Here is a 13125-nt window from a genome sequence, read left to right as displayed (position 1 = left end):
AAGATAAGCGTATAAACTTTCATAAGTTATATTCCATCACTAAATGGGGTTAGGTCTCAACTTTTGTCGTTAAGTATTACTTTAATAATTTGCGTCTCTCAAGTCTAAAGTAGCATAATACTTATTTCTGGCAGCTTTTCCTGCTAATTCATCTAACCTGGGAAGGGGGTTGTATATCTACTTTCAAATGTTGGTTTACCGCTCGGAAATCTAAACACATGCGTTTGGAACCATTGGGTTTAGTGACTAAAACAATGGGAGACAACCAAACAGCGGTTGATGGTTCGATGATATGTCTGTCGTGCATGTCGGTGATCATGCCTTTAATGACATCCTTAGCCTTTTCAGGGTGTCGGTACTGTAGCCCTCCAATGGGGTTATCGTTGGCTAGTTGGATATTCGCGGGATGCCCCGCAATGGTACCTATTTCCCGAGGTCCTAACACAAACAAAGCAGTGTGATCCAACATTACACCCTCCAACATCTTGCACATATCTCTAGTCAAATGCGGCCAAGGTTGATTTCTAATCAGTTCTTTCAACTTCTTGGGTCTTGTGTTTCCCATATTTACTTCATCACAATATGGTATCATGCTGTTCGAAATCCCCTGAATATGCCTTACGTTATTGATGGAAGATGTTGGTATGCCATTACAGATCACACCAGGAGTGGTGGGAGCATTATTATCATCTATTGGAATGACTTTCAAGGTACTGGGCCTATTCTTCTGTTCAAGCTGGATCGCCAAGTAATGGGGTGCACATAAGGAGATTTCATTTGCTTGACTGACCTTATGTAATTCCTCATATACTTGTGGAATGTTCCCTAGATTGGTCCCTGCAGTATCTAAATAAGAAATTTCTCGCTCCGGGATTAGCTCATACTACCCAAGTATTGTACCGGTGAGCAAACAAACTGCTTTCGAGGTTACGTTACTAAAAGGAACATATATACCTGAATCCGAATTGACGCTCACGCATATTTCTGGATGTTTGAAATAACGATGGGTAAACCTGAGACGTAAGATCTGACCTTCTCCCTTCTCAAACACCCAAATTCTAGTAGCCATGACAACCACTAGCTTTCTCAGTCTTCTTTGCATACGAGTTGCAACTTATTAACAACTACTGTGATCATCATGCGTTGATGCCCCAACAAAACTTCTACAAAACAACCCCACCAAAGATAAACTCAATTAACACCCTTCAAGACACGGGGGTAAACATTAACACAAATTTGCATAGGATACTTCTTAAATTACAATCATGAAAATTATTGGTAATAGTATCGGAGACTGTCACACAAAAAAATTAACGATCTCTAAAGAAAACAACACAGAAGTTTCACTTCACAAGGTACTCAGAGTAATGCTAAAACATTAAGTGATGATACTTGACGAGAATGTCCCATGAAAATATCACTCTTCATTTCAGGAATGACTAACAGAAAAGCCGATTTTCGGTACTCGACAAGTATTCACTGTCTCTTTTCAATTATCTGGACTATGTGCTGTACTCAACACTTGGTGGACATTACTTGTAATTTCAACTAGTATCTGGTTTCAGAGATTGCATTCTTAGAGGCATCCATCTCACCACAGGGTTCTCAACCCAATCAACACATTTGCTGAAAATACACAGGCATTAGTTCTCAAATACATATAGCACATTTATTAACAATGCATATAAGTCTACACTGTAAGAAATTGTATTGCAGTCTTTAATGAAATTATCAGTTAAAGAAACAGATTAAAAATGCCATATGGAAAAATCTCTAACACTAAACTTTTGTTATATCAATAAATTCACTTGTCATAAACTGACATCAAATGGGAACTAAAACCCTTTCTAGTTAAATCACAATTAAAGTCACTAGAAAAAGAACCAAAAATAATTAAAAACACACAAAGAGAAATCATATAACACTCAATTCAGGTGATATAATATAAATTCAAGTTAGAAAAATACTTCAAGTGAGAGTCTGAACACTTTCTATTGAAATCACACCAATATTTCCGATAAATGCCACAGCTACAAATAAAACATTGGATTACATAACCTTTGTAAATATGACACTTCCGTTGGCACTCAAGAGATGAACACTGTTCATCACATTTTTAACATGGAAGATGTAAACTGCCCACTCAATGTCTGCAAATATCAATAGATTAATTCACTGGTCACAAACATAAAAATAAAAATTACACTAATGTGCAATTACCACTTCAGAAATTTCACACAACAAAAACTCAAAAGATCAGTTAGGTAGCTTACTAAAAAGTTGGTGCTCTACCTAACTTTGTGACACCCAAAAAAGTTATTACTTTCTTGCACAAAAAACAATTGTGAAAGTGAATCAATTGTTAGTTCTTCCTTTAACTCTTTAAAAAAATATCTTTGCAGTTCCAAATACAGTATTGTACTTGACACAAAAGTTTGTACTTTAAATCACACAATTACTTGTACTCTTTACTGATGACAAAATTATACATTACTGTATAATGTATTTTGAGAAAACCAATTCACCAAAGTACCACACCTCATTCCTTCAAATTGGTTCTCAAATTAAAATAATCCCACCGCTGCCACCAATTGTAACGGGCCGAGTTTCCTCTTTTTAATAATTTACCATATAGATATTATTTTTCTGTTAGTATTCTATTTATTCATATACTTATTTGTTCTGTAGCATTCTTTCCAATGAGTATCCGGTTTTATATACTTATCCTTCTTCAGTTCTTTACACACATACTTACTTTATATATTCTTGCTTATATTCTTATATGTTCTTTCTCTCTATATACCTTATATTCTTATATATTCTTATATAAGTAACTCTTATACTTACAACGGTAGCCTGCCACCACCCAGGATTTTTCTAGAATATAACATCTCTTAGTTAACTGTTAGGTAGCGAGCTTCTAGGCACGTGAGTTAGTTATTTTCTGAGAACCAATGTGGGAAAGGATAGAGTGGTGATACTCGTAGACGTAGATTACTAATTCAATATTTATTAACACATTGATTGGATAAGATGCATCTTAGATTCACTCAGACAAAACAGAACTGCAATTTGTTTCTTAAGTCATCAAACACTTCAAGAACTTATTACCTCATTAAATACCTCCAAATACTTATTACTTCAATCGACAATTGTGGTATTGTCACTCTGCCAAATGATATTCAGTACTGGGTATACACCAGATATCACTGGACCCTCAGGTCTTACTTTACTAAGTAGCAAATTAACTCTTCACTTCTTGGTTATATCATTATACTCTCAGATTATCATTTCATGGTCACTACCGATGAATACATAGCACACTGGACAACTCCACAATTATCACAACATAAAATACCTCCTGTTAATTCGCAAGGAACAACATGGCACTTTTAACTCTCATTCAGTGGTTCAATACTTAACCTGGGATACTATATTTCTGCTAGTTATCCCCCAAACAAGATGCAATAATACTTAGGCCCATGTAACTGTGAGGAGTGCCCCAGGGTAACGCTGGTCTCTACAACACATGAAGATCGCTGTTAGGGGTCGGTTGTAAACCGACACACACCCAGGGAGCTGGCGCCTGATTTGCAGGAAACGGACTTCCCAGTTTAATCCTGTCGAATTAACGGCATTGTCCAACCCGGTTACCGACCCACGTTAGCCGATGGGTATTCAGCTCAACACACTGGAGAGACGTTGAGGAAGAGTCACGAATGCGTAAATGTCTAACTTCAACTATACAAAACATACGTCTGGCAACGGTTCAGACGATATCTAAATCTCTACGTTACTCGATTTAATTGGCACAGAATTCACTATGTTAACACATGAACACTGATATTCACCAAAATTTACTAAGTTAAACTGAATTAATAGGCAGCGGGGAACACACGTTAACATACCTGGAGAGACACTGGGGAAGAGTCACGAATGCGTGATTCTCCCTCGTGTAGAGGTATATACGTGCAACCCGCGAGGCAGCTTGGACCTCCGTATTCATACCACAAGGGTCGATCTTACCAACAACATAACTTCTCTACCATTTTGGATCATTGTATACTTGGTTATGAACTCCGGTGTTCCTGATCAGGGTAATTTCCTATGTCTATTCATATAATCTAATCAGAGGTTGAGCTTGCCAGGAAAAGGTGGAATATACACGTCGATAACATTAATTCTGCAAGCTCAGGCCTGAGGCGAACAAGGGGCTATTCACGGGGAGGCGCTAGATCTTGGAGATTATACCAGTTGACAGAATAGTTCAGGAGATTAATGACTTTCTCAAATAGACAACTGACACTAATTAAACTATAAACATCAGATTCTCTGATGTTGGGGCGACAAAATGATATAACTTCAGGCGCGATCAGAAACTCATGGATACCCCCACGGACGACATAAAATACGCCACTCTAGCTGGCAAACTCGACACTCACTTACTTGACACGTTCTACTAACGATAAGGACAGTTGAAGCATTCTACCCCACTCACAATGGATCTTGAATGTTCCAACTGTAAACAGACATATCTAAGTTGACTCAAAACAAGGGTGTTCTCTCTCACACTCAAATTCATTTTATAGAGAGGTTGGTTTCAGTAAGTCAGAGAAAATGGGATAACGGAGGACTGAGGTGTCTTGAAGTGATGAGAAAACGGACTCCTCAGATGGAGGACTCAAACGAAAGCCGAGTTACATGTTTTGTGGGCTATTAAGTGTAATATGAATCATTTGATTTTGGCGCTAACTGACGTGTAAGACCGTGGTCATTACAAAGCTTTCCCCTCCCAAAGATTCAATATTATGCGGTATAGTCGACAAAACATTCACAGTAAATACAAAATTTCAAACACAATATCTTGCACTACTGGGATAATGGTCAACAATACAGGTAACACACATGTTACAAAATTTTCACATACATAAAATTTTGCAACTCAAATGAATAATCACAAAAACTCCCAGACATGGGCAGATAAAACTAACAAAGCAATACTGGTCATGACCCACAGAAGAACATAATCATACATCAATAGTACAGACATAATAATAAAAACAGGCCGGCCTTAATTATAGTTTTTGTACATTTGTAACTACACCATCCACCAGGATGACAGGTAGTTTCCATCTAGGCGATTGATCACATATGTATAATACTGGGTCCAAGCACCAAATTCAGCAATTGAGATCTCAAGCTAGGAGTAGTTAGGCGGACCCCATCCAGTCACTGAAGTATTAGGGTTGACCTTACCACGGAAGAATCATTGTTCACTCACGAGACGAGGCAAGATCTAAGTGGTCAGAGCATGGACTCAAATAGACTATAATGCCAGCGACTCGGTCCACGTGAAACCCCCAAAACCTCGGTTCCCTTCTGTACTTTGCAATGCAAGAGTCTTAAACTGCACTAGGTCCATGTACTCCTGTACACGCCTAGCCGTAACTCTGCAATGCAAGCGTCTTAAACTGCACTAGGTCCATGTACTCCTGTGCACGCCTAGCCGTGACTCTGCACTGCAAGCGTCTTAAACTGCACTAGGTCCATGTACTCCTGTACACGCCTAGCCGTAACTTTGCAATGCAGGCGTCTTAAACTGCACTAGGTCCATGCACTGTACTCCTGTACACGACTGTACACGCCTAGCCGTGACTCTGCAATGCAAGCGTCTTAAACTGCACTAGGTCCATGTACTCCTGTACACGCCTAGCCGTGACTTTGCAATGCAGACGTCTTAAACTGCACTAGGTCCATGCACTGTACTCCTGTACACGCCTAGCCGTGACTTGGCAATGCAAACGTCTTAAACTGCACTAGGTCCATGTACTCCTGTACACGTCTAGCCGTGACTTTGCAATGCAACCGTCTTAAACTGCACTAGGTCCATGTACGGTACTCCTGTACACGCCTAGCCGTGACTAAAGTCCAGCCCCACTACCTCCTACACCAACTTAGGCCTATGCGCATAGGACCTCCAGGTAAACTTGATCACTGGATCACGATGTTCTCACTGCAGTAAGACACATCTACTCATTCCTCTGGCCCAGGTTACATACTGACAATCCCTTCTCACAAGGTCTCACAGTGGCCAAACTTGCATGGCAAAACAAAAAGTTGATGTTCACGATCAACGAATCTCAAGTACTAATTAAGTGCCCTTCACGGCAATTGAGAGACGTGACCGACCAACCGGTTCTGTTCCTAGAGATCCATACGGATCCGTGGTCTCCTTCTCTGTGGGAACCTAGCCGCAGCAACTCCCCCTGGGTTCCCTGGACTGGCCAACCTTTCTCTTCCAGCTGGTTCTGAATCTGATGAAGACTCACAAGGTGGAACCTGAATGTCATTTAACTTCGTAAACATATCCCTACCCACGAACCTTTTCACTTTCTCTGCTGCTCTTTTAATTATCTCTGTTTCGTCGGACATGTTGGTGAGTTCGTAGGCGGCACCGTCTCGGATGATATCAGTTACTGTATACGGACCCCTCCATTTAGCGTTCAATTTCCTACTAGTACCTGGAAGAGGTACTTCAGCCCTCACCCATACCATTTGTCCCAACTGGACTTCTTCGTTCTTCCTATCTCTATTGGCTCGTTGTCGGACTTCACTTGACGTTCTCTCGGAAGTCTTTTTTATTAATCGGTGAGCTTCCCTTAACCCCTCACTACTTTCACTTTCTACTACAGGTAATTCAATACCCACTTGTCGGTGAGCATGGCGTGAGAAAAAAGCAAAGTGTGGCTGCACTCCAGTCGTGGAGTGCACCGCCGTGTTCAATGCACACTGCACGGGACCTAAGAACTTGGGCCAACGTCGGGGGTTGTCTTCACACAGGATGCCAAGGAGGGTCTTAAATGTTCGGTGCATTCTTTCTGTAACACTGTTGCCTCGGGGGTGGTATGGCAAAGTGAAATATGAACTAATATTGCTCCTTCTACAAAAACTCTTAAAGTGGGCTGCTGTAAATTCCCCTCCATTATCGGCAATCACCGTCTTCGGGCTGCCAAATACATTAGTGAATTTCTCAAATTCTCGGGTAACTTCTTGGGTCGCTTTAGTTCGAAGGGGGTAGAAGTTAACAAACCTAGAGTAATGATCGAGGACCGTCAACACATAACGGTACTCATTGATCCCCGCATGCATGTCAGTCAGGTCGACAGAAACTCGCTCGAGAGGCTTGGAAACTACCGGTAAGGCCTGCCATTTCTGGGTAAGACCCCTAGTCCCCTTGAACTTCTGACAGCTTTCACATGATTTCACAAAGTCAATACAATCCTTACGGTAGTTTGGCCAGTAGAATAGACTTTCTGTCTTGGCAATGGTTTTCCACTGCCCTAAGTGACCTGACTTTGCACTATTGTGTACTAATTTTAAGGCGGCTTCACGTAAATGATCAGGTACTACCAAGCAATAGAGTAATGCTTTGTCAATCTGTTCTTTCACCAGATATAAAACCCCATCTATCACTTCAAACTTATCAATGGTGGTTTTAGGGTATCTGTGCCTCGGTAACTTTTCCCCAGTCAAATACTGTAAGAGCTCTTTCCACCGTGGTTCTTTCTGTTGTTCTAGTCCAAGCTCGGCAGGTGTTAAGCCCTCTAGCGTAGGAAATTGATCGACTAGGTCTTTCAGCCGCCCTTCCCTTACTACTCTCACAGGTCTACTTAACGCATCAGCTACAACATTTGCTTTACCGGGTTTATAATCAATTGTAAAGGAATATTCCCTCATTTCTAACATCCACCTGTTCATCCTCTGATTCTTAGTCTTCTTCCTGAAGACGGAGGTCAGAGGTTGGTGGTCAGTTTTGATAGTAAATTGTGTGCCCCACAAAAAATGATGGAAGAACTGGCATGCTAATACAATTCCGAGGGCTTCCTTATCGGTGGTAGAATAACGAGTCTCAGTGGGTTTTAATTTCTTGGAAAAATAACCGACCGGACGTAACGAGCCATCCGTCTGCAGCTGATTGAGGGAAGCTCCTACACAGACGGCACTGGCATCGCTGTGCAATTCAAAGGGTTTATCGGCATCTGCCTTAACGAGAACTGGAAATGATGTGAGGGCGTGTTTCAACTTATCAAAGGACATCTGACATTTATCAGTCCACACGAAAGTGATATTTGCTTTAGTGAGTTCGGTGATAGGATAAGCTATCTTGGCAAAGTTGGGGACATGTTTACGGTAGAAGCTACACATCCCTAAAAACCGGCGAACTTGCTTCACATTACTTGGGGGTTTACACTCTGATACAGCTCGGACATTCTCTGGATCTGGTTCAATGCCTCTCTCTGACATTACATGCTCTAAAAATCTCACTTGTTGTTGGCCAGACTGACACTTCAATAAGTTTAACTTGATTCCCATTTCTACGAATCTATCAAACACTCTGGCCAGCCTGTCCACCAACGTTGTGAAATCATTCGCCCACACTATCACGTCATCGAGGTAGTTTCTCACCCAGTTCTTCGCTGCAAAAAGGGGCTACCACAAGGTTTACTTCTCTGGTAAAATAAAAAGAATAACGGGACTGGCTGAAAAAGCCCAAAAGATAAGCGTATAAACTTTCATAAGTTATATTCCATCACTAAATGGGGTTAGGTCTCGACTTTTGTCGTTAAGTATTACTTTAATAATTTGCGTCTCTCAAGTCTAAAGTAGCATAATACTTATTTCTGGCAGCTTTTCCTACTAATTCATCTAACCTGGGAAGGGGTTGTATATCTACTTTCAAACGTTGGTTTACCGCTCGGAAATCTAAACACATGCGTTTGGAACCATTGGGTTTAGTGACTAAAACAATGGGAGACAACCAAACAGCGGTTGATGGTTCGATGATATGTCTGTCGTGCATGTCGGTGATCATGCCTTTAATGACATCCTTAGCCTTTTCAGGGTGTCGGTACTGTGGCCCTCCAATGGGGTTATCGTTGGCTAGTTGGATATTAGCGGGATGCCCCGCAATGGTACCTATTTCCCGAGGTCCTAACACAAACAAAGCAGTGTGATCCAGCATTACACCCTCCAACATCTTGCACATATCTCTAGTCAAATGTGGCCAAGGTTGATTTCTAATCAGTTCTTTCAACTTTCCCATATTTACTTCATCACAATATGGTATCATGCTGTTCGAAATCCCCTGAATAAGCCTTACGTTATTGATGGAAGATGTTGGTATGCCATTACAGATCACACAAGGAGTGGGGGGGGAGCATTATTATCATCTACTGGAATGACTTTCAAGGTACTGGGCCTATTCTTCTGTTCAAGCTGGATCGCCAAGTAATGGGATGCACATAAGGATATTTCCTTTGCTTGACTGACTTTACATAATTCATCATATACTTGTGGAATGTTCCCTAGATTGGTCCCTGCAGTATCTAAATAAGAAATTTCTCGCTCCGGGATTAGCTCATACTACCCAAGTATTGTACCGGTGAGCAAACAGACTGCTTTCGAGGTTACGTTACTAAAAGGAACATATATACTTGAATCCGAATTGACGCTCACGCATATTTCTGGATGTTGTTTGAAATAACGATGGGTAAACCTGAGACGTAAGATCTGACCTTCTCCCTTCTCAAACACCCAAATTCTAGTAGCCATGACAACCACTAGCTTTCTCAGTCTTCTTTGCATACGAGTTGCAACTTATTAACAACTACTGTGATCATCGTGCGTTGATGTCCCAACAAACTTCTACAAAACTACCCCACCAAAGATAAACTCAATTAACACCCTTCAAGACACGGGGGTAAACATTAACACAAACTTGCATAGGATACTTCTTAAATTACAATCATGAAAATTATTGGTAATAGTATCGGAGACTGTCACACAAAAAATTAACGATCTCTAAAGAAAACAACACAGAAGTTTCACTTCACAAGGTACTCAGAGTAATGCTAAAACATTAAGTGATGATACTTGACAAGAATGTCCCATGAAAATATCACTCTTCATTTCAGGAATGACTACAGAAAAGCCGATTTTCGGTACTCGACAAGTATTCACTGTCTCTTTTCAATTATCTGGACTATGTGCTGTACTCAACACTTGGTGGACCTTACTTGTAATTTCAACTAGTATCTGGTTTCAGAGATTGCATTCTTAGAGGCATCCATCTCACCACAGGGTTCTCAACCCAATCAACACATTTGCTGAAAATACACAGGCATTAGTTCTCAAATACATATAGCACATTTATTAACAATGCATATAAGTCTACACTGTAAGAAATTGTATTGCAGTCTTTAATGAAATTATCAGTTAAAGAAACAGATTAAAAATGCCATATGGAAAAATCTCTAACACTAAACTTTTGTTATATCAATAAATTCACTTGTCATAAACTGACATCAAATGGAAACTAAAACCCTTTCTAGTTAAATCACAATTAAAGTCACTAGAAAAAGAACCGAAAATAATTAAATACACACAAAGAGAAATCATATAACACTCAATTCAGGTGATATAATATAAATTCAAGTTAGAAAAATACTTCAAGTGAGAGTCTGAACACTTTCTATTGAAATCACCTAGAAAAATACTTCAAGTGAGAGTCTGAACACTTTCTATTGAAATCACACCAATATTTCCAATAAATGCCACAGCTACAAATAAAACATTGGATTACATAACCTTTGTACAACTGACACTTCCGCTGGCAATCGGAGATGAACACTGTTCATCACACTTTTAACATGGAAGATGTATACTGCCCACTCAATGTCTGTAAATATCAATATATTAATTCCCTGGTCACAAATATAAAAATAAAATTTACACTAATGTGCAATTACCACTTTAGAAATTTCACACAATAAAAACTCAAAAGATCAGTTAGGTAGCTTACTAAAAAGTTGGTGCTTTACCTAACTTTGTGACACCCAAAAAGTTATAACTTTCTTGCACAAAAAACAATTGTGAAAGTGAATCAATTGTTAGTTCTTCCCTTAACTCTTTAACAAAATATCTTTGCAGTTCCAAATACATTAGTATTGTACAGTACTTGACACAAAAGTTTGTACTTTAAATCACACACTTATTTGTACTCTTTACTGATGACAAAATTGTACATTACTGTATACTGTATTTTGAGAAAACAAATTCACCAAAGTACCACACCTCATTCCTTCAAATTGGTTCTCAAATGAAAATAATCCCACTAGCTGGTCACCATTTGTAACGGGCCGAGTTTCCTCTTTTCAATAATTTACCATCCAGTTATTCTTTTCAATGAGTATCCGGTTTTATATACTTATCCTTCTTCAGTTCCTAACACACATACTTACTTTATATATTCTTGCTTATATTCTTATATGTTCTTTATCTCTATATACCTTATATTCTTATATAAGTAACTCTTATGCTTCTCTGCTTATATTTTCCAAGTCAATGTTCTTTCTTTTCATTTCCTTTCATATATTATAATCTCTTCCATATATTTTGTTCTAGTTATATTCTAAACCATGGATTAACCTGGGAAACCATGTCTTTGTTATTACCACACTTATTATACTTACAACGGTAGCCTGCCACCACCCAGGATTTTTCTAGAATATAACATCTCTTAGTTAACTGTTAGGTAGCGAGCTTCTAGGCACGTGAGTTAGTTATTTTCTGAGAACCAATGTGGGAAAGGATAGAGTTGGTGATACTCGTAGACGTAGATTACTAATTCAATAATTATTAACACAATGATTGGATAAGATGCATCTTAGATTCACTCAGACAAAGCAGAACTGCAATTTATTTCTTAAGTCATCAAACACTTCAAGAACATATTACCTCATTAAATACAGTGGGGTATGCTATAACGAACGGATTCTACTATGAATATTCCTATAACGAACGGTTTTACCTATAAAATTGAGAATGCTATAACGAATGCAACTCCTACAACGAACGCGGATGAATACGGGACTATTTCGTCTGGCGCACGAATATTTTTGTACCGCAGCTCACATCAAGAGCGTTAGGCGCCATATTGGTTCATTGTGTAATCAGTGCACCATTGAACTTGTTGAAATTTCGTCTTTTGATGTGGAAATTCGTGTTTTTTTTATAATTATTTTGTTATACAAGTGTACAATTGTAACAATGAATCGTCAAAAGCAGTGAGAAAGCTAATAACCCTTGAAACTAAGAAAGAAATTATAAATAAACAGACAAAGTGCCTGTAAGACAGTCACCAAAGAGGGCTAGGAAGGATGACTCCTCTCATTCCACCTCTTCTCCATAATGATCTCCTCCCCCTTCCTCCTCTGCCTCCTGTCCTGCATGCTAACAACACTAAGGTAAGATAAAGTACCGTATTTTTTACAATTTCACAGAAATTTTTCAGTGTCAAGTGGTTGTATTTGGGGGCCTGGAACGGATTATTCCTATAACGAACGAGGTTCTAGAACCAATTAGATTCGTTATAGCATACCGCCACTGTACCTCCAAATACTTATTACTTCAATCGACAATTGTGGTATTGTCACTCTGCCAAATGATATTCAGTACTGGGTATACACCAGATATCACTGGACCCTCAGGTCTTACCTTACCAAGTAGCAAATTAACTCTTCACTTCTTGGTTATATCATTATACTCTCAGATTATCATTTCATGGTCACTACCAATGAATACATAGCACACTGGACAACTCCACAATTATCTCAACATACAATACCTCCTGTTAATTCACAAGGAACAACATGGCACTTTTAACTCTCATTCAGTGGTTCAATACTTAACCTGGGATACTATATTTCTGCTAGTTATCCCCCAAACAAGGTACCATAATACTTAGGCCTATGTGACTGTGAGGAGTGCCCCAGGGTAACACTGGTCTCTACAACAAATGAAGATCGCTGTTAGGGGTCGGTTGTAGGCCGACACACGCTCAGGGAGTGGGCGCCTGATTTGCAGGAAACGGACTTCCCAGTTCAGTCCTGTCGAATCAACGGCATCGTCCAACCCGGTTACCGCCCCACGTTAGCCGATGAGTATTCAGCTCAACACACTGGAGAGACGTTGAGGAAGTCACGAATGCGTAAAGGTCTAACTTCAACTATACAAAACATACGCCTGGCAACGGTTCAGACAATATCTAAATCTCTACGTTACTCG

General features: G+C 39.6%; 1 long non-coding RNA gene across 4 annotated transcripts; it reads right to left on the bottom strand.

Annotated features, from left to right (window-relative positions):
* Window positions 1-9100: 9100 nt before the first annotated feature.
* Window positions 9101-12833, bottom strand: LOC121854060. 4 transcript variants are annotated; one of them, XR_006086470.1, is made up of 3 exons: window positions 12794-12833; window positions 10594-10738; window positions 9101-10544 (listed from the first exon to the last, which is right to left on the bottom strand). It is a non-coding gene; the product is annotated as an uncharacterized LOC121854060 (long non-coding RNA). The 4 variants fall into 4 exon arrangements; XR_006086468.1 differs by lacking the exon at window positions 12794-12833 and adding an exon at window positions 12751-12780; XR_006086469.1 differs by lacking the exon at window positions 12794-12833 and adding an exon at window positions 12556-12596.
* Between the last annotated feature and the right edge of the window lie 292 nt (window positions 12834-13125).

The sequence above is a fragment of the Homarus americanus genome, unplaced genomic scaffold, assembly GCF_018991925.1.
Source record: "Homarus americanus isolate GMGI-L3 unplaced genomic scaffold, GMGI_Hamer_2.0 scaffold12325, whole genome shotgun sequence".
Classification (NCBI taxonomy): Eukaryota; Metazoa; Arthropoda; class Malacostraca; order Decapoda; family Nephropidae; genus Homarus; species Homarus americanus.
The sequence above is the reverse complement of the archived record's forward strand: the minus strand, read 5'-3'. Positions and strand labels throughout refer to the sequence as shown.